A 15209-nucleotide genomic window follows, 5' to 3' on the forward strand; every position below is an offset into this window, starting at 1 on the left:
ACAGTGTAAAACTCATCGCAAACAGTTGTTTACAGTGCGTTTTTCAGCGCTGAGCTGTTTTAAAGCTCAATTGTGCATTTTGCAGATAAAGTGGAAAAACGAACTGAAGGCTGTATTGTAAGCAGTGGTTGCCGTGGAAACCCCGGTTTCAAGAGCTGGTTCTCCATTACCACTTAATTTAGGCTTCCTAATTGCATTCCACTAAATCGGTAGCGACAATATCTGCAGAGCAAAACTGCTTGCCCAGTCTAGCGCAAACCTCTTTGAAACAGGCTTTTTGAAAGCCAGGAGCTATAAAAACTCAGCATGACACACAGCATATGAGAAACCTGTAGTTCAAATGTACTACTGCTTGCTTTCTCATCCTTGGTAACTCCAATGTGCTCTACGCCAATCTATTAGTTCAGTCTACCTTAAAGATCATAAAGCTCTGCCATGTGGAAACTCATCTGTCCAGCAGCACATTGGTGCAAAATAGATTTAATTGTCCTCCCAGCCCGGTATCATGTCCATCTTATTTTACTACACACCAGCAGGTAGCCATACACAGCCTCACTTTCCTTGAACTGCCCTTGCTCCACAATATGCGGAGAACAATACTTTCTCAGTTTAAATTATTTGCCACTGTTGGGCTGAGCAGAGAGCTAGACCGCCCATATGTGACTTGAAGAGAGGCTTGTCAGAACCACTAGACATAAAAGCACTGCAATTATCGACCACACTGCTTTAATAGAGGAGGCAACTAATATGATAGTGTAAGTGACTGTGCCAGTGAGGAGCTCTTCGTCACTGTCAGATTAACACTTGAGTTAAACTCTTGTAAATCAGTCACATTATGCTGCTGGTGGAGAAATAAACACAGACCTATTATGCTTGGGATTCCAGAGAGCTCTCTTCACAAAAGGAGTTACACCGGATGCCCTGTTAATCTGAATTTTGTCATGTTGATTATTTTGCAATGACTAATGTGAGTAACAGTGGGAAGATCTAAGTTGCCTGTGGCAGAGCAGAAGGCCAGCCTGACTCCAGGCCTGGCATAGGAGTGTGTGGAGGGCATCCTGTGTCATGTACAGTGGAAGGGAAAGCCAGCCCAGCCCTGACTGGCAACAAAATCCCACAAGTCTTATTTTCTTCTTTAACAGCAAATGCTTTCAAGCAAAATGCACTGCTGTCTTGGAGGACATAACTTCATGCCAATCNAAGGAGTTACACCGGATGCCCTGTTAATCTGAATTTTGTCATGTTGATTATTTTGCAATGACTAATGTGAGTAACAGTGGGAAGATCTAAGTTGCCTGTGGCAGAGCAGAAGGCCAGCCGGACTCCAGGCCTGGCATAGGAGTGTGTGGAGGGCATCCTGTGTCATGTACAGTGGAAGGGAAAGCCAGCCCAGCCCTGACTGACAACAAAATCCCACAAGTCTTATTTTCTTCTTTAACAGCAAATGCTTTCAAGCAAAATGCACTGCTGTCTTGGAGGACATAACTTCATGCCAATCCATAGTGAAGCACACCATTTCCCTCACTAAGGTCTTGAGGATTTGGCATTTATGTTGTAGGCAAAGAGGCTTTTTTGCTTCAGAGAGCCAAGTAAAAAAATAAGGGCAGTGTTTTCATCCTCTTCCAGGTGGTGGTGCATGTTCCAAAAGCAGCCTGGAAGCTGCTGCAAACACTCCACTATTGTCTTTGAGCTCCTGACGTTTTGAATGCCCTCTCTTTCTCAACTACAGGTCTTCTGCAGGAATGAATGAAGCATTTTCCAGGACAAGACTTCATGAATGAGACAGCTTGTGTATTACAAGGCAGGAGGCTCTGCATTTCCCAGATCAAGAAAGCAAACTCTAAGGGAGTCTTGCATCTCTGTTCTAGTAGGAATGTGGAGGGGAAGGAAGATAACATCACCAGAAAGTCTCTTCACTGAAGCATGAAATATTAAAAAGGCCATCCGTTGTCTTTAAACAAAACCTAAAGAGCCCTGGCTGAAGTCTGTTCTCATATACAAATGGACAATTTCAATTTGCAGGAAAACAAGGCTTCCGATGTAGGTGTGGTGGGGTGCTAGGCAGGGGCAGAACTGCATACCACCTCTGTATTAAATATACTGACTCATGATTCTGTGACTGAGTTTGGAGACTAAGTTCCAGCAAAATTAAGAGCTACAGTTCTGAAATTTTCATTCTCTTCTATCAAATAGGCCCCATCAGAGTTTCCAATTCCCCACAGCTTCCTTAAGAAGGCTTAGGGTTGTGAATACACTTTTCTTTTCCTGATACTGGACATGGTGGGGGGCAGGGGCAGCTTCTGTATCCAACCATGTCCATTTCTGCTCATTTCTTCCTCAGTATGGAAGGGAAAATGGTTAACTATCATGCTTTGTGTAATCACTTTGATGTCGCTATACTTCACTTTAATGAGGAAAAGCCAACCCTGTTTCCCCACCCTGCTCCAGGCCACTGTCACCATGCTCTTGCCTGCAATGTACTCAGAAGCAGCTCCCAGAGGGGCCAGCAAGGACAGAGATCAAGGAAAAGTGGAGGCAACTTTGTTCAAGCATCAGGTTCCTGCTAATTTCCTCTTATGCTAGTCTTCTGGAAACACCTCTGATTTTATCTGTGTTCTACTACTTTGCCACTGCTTATCTCTGATTCACCTCACAAAACTAATAAAATAAAAGACTAATGTTTCCTTCTCATCCTTAACAATTAATTCTAATTCTAAAATTTCTTTGATCTCCTCTCCATTATTCTAACACTGAACCCCCAAGTCTTTGAGGTTAAAATCAAGCTTTGTTCCAGGGCATAGCCTAGGTACCCCATCTGAAAAAAATTAGAGCTGCCACAATGTTTATACTGAATATAAGTCATGGAAAATTGCATAAATAGTTATGAGAAAAAATTGTAGGATAATGCTGCTGATAGAATCAATAGCATCCTTGATAGTAATATACCCAGGAGTTCTATATATTATCTATCCACTGAAGTGTCAATATAATAAAACCTACAGAGGGATTTATATCAAAATCCATTCTCTGTTAATTCCCAAGTGAAAAATAAATTGGATACTTTAAAGATCTTCTCTAATAAACTTTTTCGAGAAACTGGGTAAACTGGCCATTGTGCTCTTCCAACTAATGGATGTTGGGAAGCATTTCTATCTCTTTCAAAATTTTTATAGCACATTTAAGCATATTGCTCAAGATAACAAAGAAAATAATAGACATTTTATGTATTTTGTAAATCACTAGGACCCATGCAATTATATTTTCTAGAAAATGTTTTATATTTATATTATTTATCTTTGAATCCTAGTGTTTAGTAAGGGGGCCCAGAATATAAGAGGTTCCATATAAAATGCTTTAAGAATAAGCAAATACACATTGATTTGACTTTATCTTTACCTATCTTTGCTCATTTGCTTTTTTCTTGACATCTAACATCCTTTAAATTAATTACTCTGTGAATTTTCAAATGCTAACCACTTATATACATTTTGGGAAAAAAATGAAAGATGCACTTTTAGCAGAAGCTTTTTGTGATCCTAGACCAACACCACTTCTATAGGTCTTACTGTCACATCAGTTATCTTTGAAAGTGGCAAGAAGGCTCCTGGCTCACTAGGGGATTGATGATTAAATCTTATTAACACAAAAATGCCTTTCATATACATGTCTTTGAAAAAAAAGAGAGAAGATTTTAGAGTTCCACATAATGATCTACATATTGAAACAATATTCAGTGTGATAAAATTTCAGGAAAATAAATATTTTCCTTTTCCTTTTTCTCAAAACATATCTTTGTATTATGTTTGATTGTTTTTAAAAGGTATTTGGACTGATTTAAATAACAAAGTAGCTATTTTCTATGTGTTTTAAGCACCAAAGAATGTTATCAAAAGTGGTTACCAGGTACCTATCTGCACATGGCCCAAAGCTAAATTCAGTGAAGCAGTCAGTACTTAATTTTCTGGGTGTTAGGGTTTTCAATAATCTGGCTGTCGTCTTAAAAAAACCCAAATGATTAATTCTATTTCAAAGAAAAGATGTTTGAAACTCTTGTTTCAATAAGTTTTGATTTACTACTTTAGTTCTAAGAAGAAAAAACACGGAATCTGGGTGAGTTTGGCTATACAATTTGTGGGACCCTCTGCAAAATAAAACGTAGTGCCCCTTATACAAAAACTAAGAATCTTAAAATGGCAACAGTAGAGCGCTGAAGCAAGCATGAGCCCCTTTCATCACTGGGCCCCAGTGACAGCTCTCCTTTGAGCCTGACTTCTGTCTGGATTCAGGTCGTGGCTCCCCCTTTACTAGCTGTGTGCTCGTAAACCAACCACACTTAGCTTTGGTTTTCTGGTCTTTCCAGTGTGGTCTTTGAACATTTCTTCCCTCACCAATATGCTTATACCAATATGCTTGCTGTGAGCATGAAATGTAAAAGTGCCTTATAGATTTTAAAGCATGATATAAAACTATGTCTTGAAATATCATTTAAAATTTTTCAATTACAGTTGATATTCAATACTATACAGGTTGAACAAAATTTGGTTTACAGTTGTTTGTGTGGAAATAATACAATAATTAATACGCGATAATATAAGAATAATGAACTCTGTGTTTCATGTACTCACAAGTGTAAACATACTTTTGCCCTGTTATTGGTTTCAGGTGTACAGCATATTGGTTACCTTACAAAGTGATCATCTCAATAAGTCTACTAACCATCTGACACCATATATAGTTATTACAATATTATCATTATTTTTTCAATTGTGGAATGGTGATAGGGATGGGAGGGGACGAAATTAGGATGTAATCAAATGCTGTCTTCACTTTTCCTTCTCTGAACTTAGAGTGAGATGACTTGATATTCCCCGCAGTCTCTTTGGGCTTCAGCTCACATGAATACACCATCTTATTTCTCTCTGAAACAAAGAACTATTGAACACATTGATTATACTTGGGTCCATTGTCCTAGGTCCTGACTCTCACTCATCAATGGGTCCTAGGAATAACTCAGTCACCAGGAATTTATCATATTGAGTTTATTGTGTGCCAGGGCATATGACATAATGAAATCTCTGTGAGCTACTTTTCTGAGCATTAATAGCATAAACATAATGCACTTCAGTTGAGCCTTTATTAAGACAGAAGAACATGGTTGTCCCCTCAGACTCAGGCAGGAATAATGCCTGGTGCCATGAATATACAATTTCTCTTCTTCAATACCATAGCCATTGTTCCCATTTGAGGTGGGTAGCTCTAGGCAGGAATGGAGGCACCTCAGCGGGCCCCAGATGGCTCCCTCAGGATAGATGGTTCCATTGCATTGAAGACAAAGGGACCAGGCCTAGACTTCCTTCTGTCAAGACATTTGTAACTAGATTGGCTTATGAAGTGGGGATCTAGAGGGCTCAGAGCTGAGTCTGATTATCACTTGCCATAGCTACATTGAGCCTAAGTGGCAGCTTCTAAGATTGTTTCAGGGAAACTTGTGGGTGTGCAAACTTGGCTTGAGGAGGCCCCACAACCATGACATGTCTTCAGAATGTCAGGTGTCATCTCACAGACTCACATGGGCAAAACCCACCATATACAAATTCAAGACAAACATCAGAAAACTTGAATCACAAATAGTGAATACCACTAATAATAAAGAGCTCTGAAAATTTGAGGTTGAAAAAGATGAGCAATCTGGTGGCAACACAAGCAAATGATAGCAAGCATTTTGTAGAGAAAATAACATGGACTTTAAACAAATGAAAATATAATTGACCTCCTTCAGGGTGAAAAATCACAAATTAAGAGTACACTCAGACAAACTGAGAAAGAACTCTGTTTTTTCACATGATTTGCAAGTGAGAGTGTTGGAAATAGCCCCTATCAGATATTGATGATAAAGACATAAAATAAGTAAAACCCTGGGAAAAAAAATTAGGCAATGTCTAAAAAATTTATATGATTTTACCTTTTGATTCAGAAATCGTACTTCTGATAGATACACTACCAAAAAATACAATAAAGTGTATACAACATTATTGTGACATATTAGTGTTAGAAAAATATTGGGAAAATCCCAGGTGTCTCCATTAATAGGGTACTATGGGAATAAATAGTAGAGCATTGACTCAAAGAAATTCTATATGGTCAAAAAAAGTTAATGAGAAAGATCTCTATTCATTAAGAGAAAATAGCAAATTAGTGGATGTAAAACTTCTGCATAAGAGAGGCAATATAAATTTATTTACTTATTTTTTTATATTTTCAAAAACAACACTGGAGAGAAAACCAAAAGAGAAATAAAAGTTATTACCTAAAGGAGAGGGCACAGGGGGCCAGAGGGAAATAAGACTTCTCTGAATCACATCAATACTTTGAAGATTCAAAAAAATACAATTTCAAAATACTCTCATGTGCACGAACCTATTCTCTATTTGGTGACATGATCACATAGCAAAGAATTATTTCAAGTAACTTCAGAGGACATTATTTGACCTCTGTATCCACAGTAAAGTATTTTGTGAGGACAAACAGAGCTGCAAACCAGTGATAAACTCCATTTCATAATTTTTTGTTATTAGTGACATTGGTAATATTACTTTGTGGTAATTTTACATATTTTGTAAACTAAAGCAAATGAGTAGTTTCAGCTAATATTTTCCAAGTGAGAAAAAATACAAGTGTAAATTGAAGGAATATAGGCAAATTCCTGCAACGTGAGTTAAAATTTTTGTTATTAACTCGTGATTTAAAAAAGTTATGGATGGAGGGTGGGGGGGTTGATGATGTTTAAGGGGACAAATTTGCAACAGGTAGTTAATAAGTCATAGTGATCTAATTTGCAATAGAATGAATATAGACAATAATATTGTACTATAATTATATTACATGAAAAATATTGACAAAATGGCAATTATATTACTATATATAAATGTATTCAAGTAACACATTATATACCTTATGTTTATACAACATTAAATGTAAAATATATTCATTAAAAAATAGTACTAGCCCTGCCTAAAAGCAAAGGCAACTCTGTAGCAATGATTATCTCTCATGCCACTATGGTGATCTCATAATACTATTTCCCATTGAAAGGAACCAGTTTGGGGAGAGAAACTATACAAATGAACCAATATATCTTGCTGTGTCAGAAATGAAAGAAGCTTTCAAAGACTAGTGGGCTTACATAAAAATGATGCACTATCAGTGACCAAAGGTAGTGAAATTTGAGTATCAAAAAGTGAATTAAGTTGAAATACAATTGAAATGAAACATGAAAAAGTGAACTCTCAGTGGTGCTAGAAGTGGGAGGTGGCTACATACAATAAAACAAAACAATGTAAACGCACATAAAAATGAAACAAAACAAGTCATTGGTAACTATTTCAGGTAACCATGACACAGATGTTTGTCTAAACATTGGCAACTAAAGGAGAAGAATCAAGCATTTATTCTGCTTTGTATACAAATTTAGTATCCCTAATCGATAAAGAAAAACTCCTTACAAAAAATGTGGGAAACTCAACTGAATTAGACTGTTATCATTTTGCAGAATGTATTGAATGATCAGAATCCAGCATAGGTCTTTAGTGGAGGAAACTGTCAGATGCAGTGTGACCTTGTGAGCACCCCATGAAGAGATAGTCTCATTCCAACATTTTGACCTAGTTTGGTCTTATGACTTGTTCTGAGTAATGGAATGAGGTAAAACTCATGCAGTGTAATTTCCAAGGCCTGTTCTTCAGAGACCTGCAGCTTATGCCTTTGCCACTTATACCACTCCCTCTTCAAAGCCACTTGTCCTGTAAGACTACCTAGAGACTATCATGTCATAAGAAAGCCTAAGCTATACATGTGTAACAGCCACCTCATGGATGAGAGCTGAGGAGACAGGCAGAAAACCTGGGTGAACTTACCAGCCTGGCCCAGTCACCAACTCACCACAAGAGAATGAATGATCCTAGCCAATGCCTCAGGGATGATCAGGTGAACTTCCCAGCCAAGCTTTGCCTAAACTGTTATCTAGGAAACTGTGATGTAAAATGATTATTGTTTTAAGCCATGAAGTTTTGGGATAGTTTAGTTATGTAGTGGGAACATAAGAATAGAAAGTCACTCTTTTGTCATCTATAATAAAATATCCGATTCAGGCACAGGTTATCAGTGAGGAAAATCAAGAATTGAAAGCTTGGCAGGGAGTTTTACATTGAAAAGAACAGGAAAGACCAAGTGGTCACCATCACAACATTACTAAATTGTGAAACAGACAGACAGGAGGTGCCTTTTGGTGTGATGCTATAGGAAGTATAACTTATGACATATTTTTGTAAAAAAAGCAAACCACAAATGATTCAGAGTTGAACCTGAAAGAAAATACAGAGATAGGATTCTAGTTAAATGATATTGAGAATAAGTGAATGGATGAATCTAGGGGGAGAGATTTCTACAGAACAACAAGTCTACCTGATCTTCAAAGAGCCAATAAAACAAAAAAGATAAGGGCATTTATAGATTAGAAGAGATTTAAGAGATTATCAATCAGGCATTCAGTATGTGGATCTTGCCAGATTCCTTACTCGTACAGGCCAAGAAGCAAAAGACAGACACTCAGGAAAATCTGAATATGGATGAATGTTACATGACAGCAAGAAATTATTTTTAATTTTTTACAGTGTGATAATGACATGGTGGTTATTTTTAAAATGTCTGTTTCTTTGTTTTATTAATAAAGAGTTATATACTAAATATGTGGAAATGAAATAACATGAGGATTGAAATTTATTTTAAAATTCTTTATGAGTGATTTCACAATATATACAAAGATGGAATAATATTATACACCTGAAGCTAATATTCCAATTATAACTCAATAAAAATAGTAATATAATAATTTACCAATTAAAAAAGAAGAAAAAAGAGCAAGGAAGGGAGGAAGAATAAGAAAAAGAAAATGATGCAGGGGGGTTTTCAAAATGGCGACAGAGTAGCACGGAGGTAATCCAGCTCCAGTACACCTGGTAGACAATCCAGGAGGCGAACCCAGTGGTGGAGGGCTGACGGCGGTGGCACACTCGCGAGCAGTGGAACGAAACGTGTGGGCCTGGTGACGGTGGTGGCTGCGGCACCGGGGCCACAGCGGCAGGTGGCAGACGGGAAGCCATTGTCCCTCTTTGACCCTGCCCCACATACAACGTCACAACCCAGCGACTTAGTTGCCCTTTTTCTAGTGAACACTTTAGGTCTCTGATCCTGCTACAGAACAGGCACGAACAGCCCAAAAGATGGTGCAAGAAGAACTCAAAGTCCCAGAGCCAATAACTCTAAGTGACCAAGAAATTGCCAGCCTCTCAGAAGCACAATTCAAGACACTATTTATCAGGATACTCACAGAACTGGTAGATTATAGTCACAAATTAGAGGAACATAGTCACAAATTAGAGGAATATATGAAGGCTAAACTAATTGAAATGAAGGGAGATGCACAGGAAACCATAGTGATGGAAAGGAAACTGGGACTCAAATCAATGGAATGGACCAGAAGGAAGAACAAAGCATCCCGCCAGAAAAGAATGAAGAAATGAGAATTCAGAAAAATGAGGAGAGGCTTAGGAACCTCCAGGACATCTTGAAACGTTCCAACATCCGGATTATAGGGGTACCAGAAGCGGGAAAGAAACAGCCACAAGTGGAAAACATATTTGAACAAATAATAAAGGAGAACTTCCCCAGTCTGGCAAAGGAAATAGACTTCCAGGAAATCCAGGAAGCTCAGAGAGTCCCAAAGAAGTTGGACCCAAGAAGGAACACACCAAGGCACATCATAATTACATTAGCCAAGACCAAAATGAAGGAGAGAATCCTAGAAGCAGCAAGGGATAAGGGGACAGTCACCTACAAAGGAGTACCCATCAGACTGTCAGCGGATTTCTCAAAAGAGACCTTACAGGCAAGAAGGGGCTGGAAAGAAGTATTCCAGGTCATGAAATCCAAAGACCTACAGCCAAGATTGCTCTATCCAGCAAAGCTTTCACTTAGAATGGAAGGACAGATAAAGTGCTTCTCAGATAAGGTCAGGTTCAAGGAGTTCATCATCACCAAGCCCTTATTATATGAAATGCTAAAGAGACTTATATAAGAAAAAGAAGATGAAAAATATGAACAGTGAAAGGACAGCAAACACAGTTATTACCAACCACACCTAAAACAAAAGCAAACCAAGAGGACAGCTAGATCAGGAGTGGAACCATAGAAATGAAGAATACATGGAGGGTTAGAAACAGGGGGGTGGGAGGGGGAGAAGGCACAGAAAATAGCATAGATGGTAGGTAGAAAATAGATAGGGGAGGGCGAGAATAGTGGGGGAAATACAGAATCTAAAGAACTTGAGACACGTGGTTATAAACTAAGGGGGGTAGAATGGTGGGGGAGGGAGTATGCGGGTGGAGGGGAACTAAGGGGGAGAATAGAACAACTGTAATGGTATAATCAATAAAATATATTTTTAAAAGAGAGAAAATCCAGGCGGATCTACTGAGGGACAGCATAATCAACCAACAATTCCCCAGCATTTATGAAAATAAGAGACCAGAGAATGTGACGGAGGGATCAGACAGCTGCAGGTCAGTGAGGACTCTGGGAAGTGAATGAGGACAAAAGCAGCTGTGCCCACGGCCTCTGCCACAGTGGCAGCAGCAGGCAACCTCGGCCCGGTGCCTAAGGGCCTCAGTGCTGCCACCACCACAGCCCAGAAACAGAGGCCTAGGTCTGGGACTATCGCCGGGTGCCTGCTGTGGAGGGAACTCTGGAAGCCCAACACTCAGTGGATCTACAACAGACTACTCTGTGGGAGCCGTGGGCCTGCTACAGGGTCCGTGGGAGAGAACTGACTCCCTCCTTCTCCATCTAAGCAAGGCTGGGCAATACCGGGCAATAATGGGCAGAGACTTATCTGATTAAGTTTATGTAAAGGGTAACAGGGCAGAGGGCCATGTTCAATTGCAGACTCTGTGGTCGCCAGCCCGCCAGCCTGCCAGCCCGGGGGAATGGAGAAGAGCACTGTCATTGCTGGTCTTCTGGGGATTGGGCTGGACTGAGAGGCAGGTTTTTGGAGAAGTTCTCTTTATTGGAAAGAGAACTGAGGTGTTATTCGAGAGCAGTTAGTCTCATTGCCCACCCAGCCCAGCAACCATCCAGGGGAGGGACGGGAGCACTTGGGTCCCATCACAGGACTGGAAGGACAGTGTCAGATCTCACAGAACCCAGGCAACCTGCCGAAGGCGGGACGCCCACTTCCCAATCCAGTAGCTTGGCTGATGCAGGTGTGCGAGCGTGCGCACCTGCATCCCAGCCCACAGAGAGGTCCTGCTGCAACCAGAAAAATCGGTTTGGACAATTTGAGACAGACAAAGAAATATTTTTTTAGCAACTTCTTTTCTAAGTAATCTTATATGCATTTTAATTGTATTATTGCTCTATCTTTCAATACTTTTTCCTTCTCCTTTCTTTCTGTGCGCTTTTAGTCCTTCTTACTTGTTCCCAGACTTCTCACTTATTCCTCCTTTCTCCTGTCTTTTTTTTTGTGAGTGTGGGTGTGCTGGATTGTTTGTTTGTTGCTTAGTTTTTTTTTACCCATAAGAGACAAATAACTGGGGACTACAAAAGGACCATAGTGGGACCTAAAGAGGGGGCATCTCAACAATAGAGGCACAGAGACAAATTTCACTTTACTATAGCAGAGAAGCCTCAAGTTGCCACATAGGTGTATTATTATTTTTTTCATTATTCTCACTTCTTTTTATATTTTAATAGTATCTATGTATTCCTCTTCTTTCTGTATAGGTTTCTTAGTCCTGGCTGGTTATAATGTACTATTTGACAGGTTTCCACTGTTCTTTCCTCTGCAGTGTTTTGCAGAGGAATACATATACCTATACATATACATAGGTACCTGTATATAGGTATAGGTAGTGCTATGTATAGCACTATATATAGCCTAAACACTACACATAGCCTAAAGATTGTCTATTTCTTCTCTACTGTGACTTTAAATAACATGAAATACTCTCCTGCTGTCATATGCCATTTTGCCCCACCCTCCAACTAATCACACATGCACAAAAAAAAGAGTAGGTGGAAGCAGAGAACACCAAGATATGTGCAGGAGACTACACCTCTGAATTTCACAGGTATTCTACCACAGAGGTTCAAACCATAAATCCAGAGAATCAGAACAGATCAATTTAAGAAGCCGAGGCCAACAAGAACAGTATCACAAACAATGGGAAGACAGAGAAACAATCTCCAAATGAAACAAAAGGTGGAAGTGTCAGAAAGAATGTTAGATTAAATAGAGGCAAGTCAACTATCAGATATTGAATTCAAAGCACTGGTTATCAGGAAATTCAAAGACCTTTCAATGAGCTACCAGAAACTACAGGGGAGTTACAATGAACTCACCGCAAACTATATCAACAAGAAAAAGGAAATAGAAACCATCAGCAAAGGTGAAAAGGAAATGAAAAATACAATTTCTGAACTGAAGAACATAGAAGAAGGTATGAAAAGCAGGGTCAAAGAGGCAGAAGATGGCATCAGTGAGTTAGAGGACAGAGTAGAAGGAATCTCCAAGACAGAGCAAGTAAAGAAATAGAGATTCTGCCCTGGCTGGCAGAGCTCAGTGGATTGAGCCCGGGCCTGTGAACCACACCATCCCGGTTCGATTCCCAGTCAGGGCACATGCCTGGGTTGCAGGCCAGTTCCCAGCAGGGGACTCACCAAAAGCAACCATACATTGATACTTCTCTCCTTCCTTTCCCTTCTAAAGATAAATAAATAAAATCTTGAAAAAAAAGAAATAGAGATTCAGAAAAAAAGGAGGGATTAAGAGAAATGCAAGACAATGTGAAATGTAATAATATCTGAATAATTGAAATTCCAGAAGGAGAAGAGGAAGAACAAGGGATAGAAAACCTATTTGAAAGAGTAATGACGGAAAATTTTCCTAATTTGAAGATAGAAAAAGTCACACAAATTCAGGAATGACAGAGAGTCCCAAAGAGGTGGAACCCAAAGAGGCCCACTGCAAGACACATCATCATAAAAATGGCAAAACTCCGAGACAAAGAGAGAATCCTAAAGGCAGCAAGTGAGAAAAAGGAAGTCACATACAAGGGAGTCCCAATAAGGTTGTCTACTGACTTCTCAATGGAAACATTCCACGCAAGAAGAGAATGGCAAGAAATATTCCAAATATTGAGAACCAGAGGCCTACAACCATGGCTACTTTACCCAGCAAGTCTCTCAATCAAGATAGAGGGCCAAATAACTTCCAAGATAAAAGAAGTCTAAAAGAATATGCCTCCACCAAACCAGCTCTACAAGAATTACCAAAAGGGCTGCTTTAAAGAAAGGAAGAAAAAGAGAGAGACGGAGAGGAACACAGGTTCATAAATGGCAATGAAAAAGTACCTATCAAGAATAACCTTAAACGTAAATGGATTAAATGCTCCAATCAAAAGATATAGAATAGCTGAATGGATAAGAAAGCATGACCCACACATATGCTGCCTGCAAGAGACCCACCTCAGGTCAAAAGACCATCACAGACTAAAAGTGAAGGTCTGGAAAAAAATTTTCCAAGCAAACGGACAAGTAAGAAAAGCAAGGGTAGCAATTCTCATATCAGACAAAACAGACTTTTAAAAAAGGGCCATAATGAGAGACCCAGAAGGTCACTTCATAATACTCAAGGGAAGAATCCACCAAGAAGACACTAACATTGTAAATATATATGTACCCAACATAGGAGCACCCAAATATAGAAAGAAAATCCTAGAGGACCTCAATAAAGATATTGACAGCAACACAATTATAGTAGGAGATTTTAACATCACACTGTCTAAAATGGAGAAACCTTCCAAACAAAATATCAACAACAATATTGCAGCATTAAACAACATCCTAGATGAAATGGACCTAACTGATATATATAGAGAGAGCTCTTAATTCCAAAGAAGATAACTACACATTCTTTTCAAATGCACATGGAACATTTTCAAAGATAGACCACATGATAGGACACAAAACAAGTCTCAGCAAATTCAGGAAAATAGAAATCATACTAAGCATTTTCTCTGACCACAAGGAACTGAAATTAGAGACCAACACCACAGGAAAAAACCAAAAACACCCCAAAGCATGGAGATTGAATGGTATCCTATTAAACAATGAATGGGCCAAGATTGACATTAGGGAAGAAATCAAAAAGCTTCTGGAAACAAATGAAAATGAACTCACAACAACCCCAAACTTATGGGACACGGCGAAGGCAGTCCTGAGAGGGAAGTTCATAGCAATACAGGCTTACTTAAAGAAGACAGATGCATTTCAAACAATCTAACCCGATGCTTGCAAGGACTCTAGAAACAACAACAAAGACAGCCCAGAGCAAGTAGAAGGAAGGAAATAACCAAGATCAGAGCAGAATTAAATGACATAGAGACTCGAAGCACAATTCTAAGGATCAATTAATCCAGGAGTTGTTTTTTGAAAAGGTAAACAAAATAGACAAGCCTTTACCTATGCTCATCAAGTAAAGAAGAGAGAGAACACAAATATACACAATCAGAAATGAAAGAAGAGAGATTACAACTGTTACCACAGAAATAGAAGGGACTGTAAGAAATTACTATGCAGAACTGTATGCCAAGAAATTTGAAAACCTAGGTGAAATGGACAAATTTCTAGAAAAATATAATCTTCCAAAACTCAATGAAAAAGAAACAGAAAACCTGAACAGGCCACTAACAGCAGGTGAAATTGAAGCAGTAATAAAAAAACTCTCATCACACAAAAGCCCTGGACCATATGGTTTCACAGGAGATTCCTACAACGCATTAAAGGAAGAGCTAACCCCTATTCTTCACAGATTATTTCAAAAAATCCAAAAGGAGAGAAAACTCCCCAACTCTTTTTATGAAGCCAGTATCATCCTAATTCCAAAGCCAGATAGAGACACAACAAAGAAAGAAAACTTCAGGCCAATATCGCTGATGAATATAGATGCTAAAATCGTCAATGAAATATTAGCAAATCGCATCCAACAATACATCAAAAAGAGCATACACCACGTCCAAGTGGGATTCAAACCAGGGATGCAAGGATGGTTCAATATTTATAAATCAGTAAATGGAATATATCACATAAACAAAAGC

This window comes from Sturnira hondurensis, unplaced genomic scaffold (genome assembly GCF_014824575.4).
Source record: "Sturnira hondurensis isolate 20B ecotype Veracruz unplaced genomic scaffold, ASM1482457v3 Scaffold0018606, whole genome shotgun sequence".
In the NCBI taxonomy this organism is placed as follows: Eukaryota; Metazoa; Chordata; class Mammalia; order Chiroptera; family Phyllostomidae; genus Sturnira; species Sturnira hondurensis.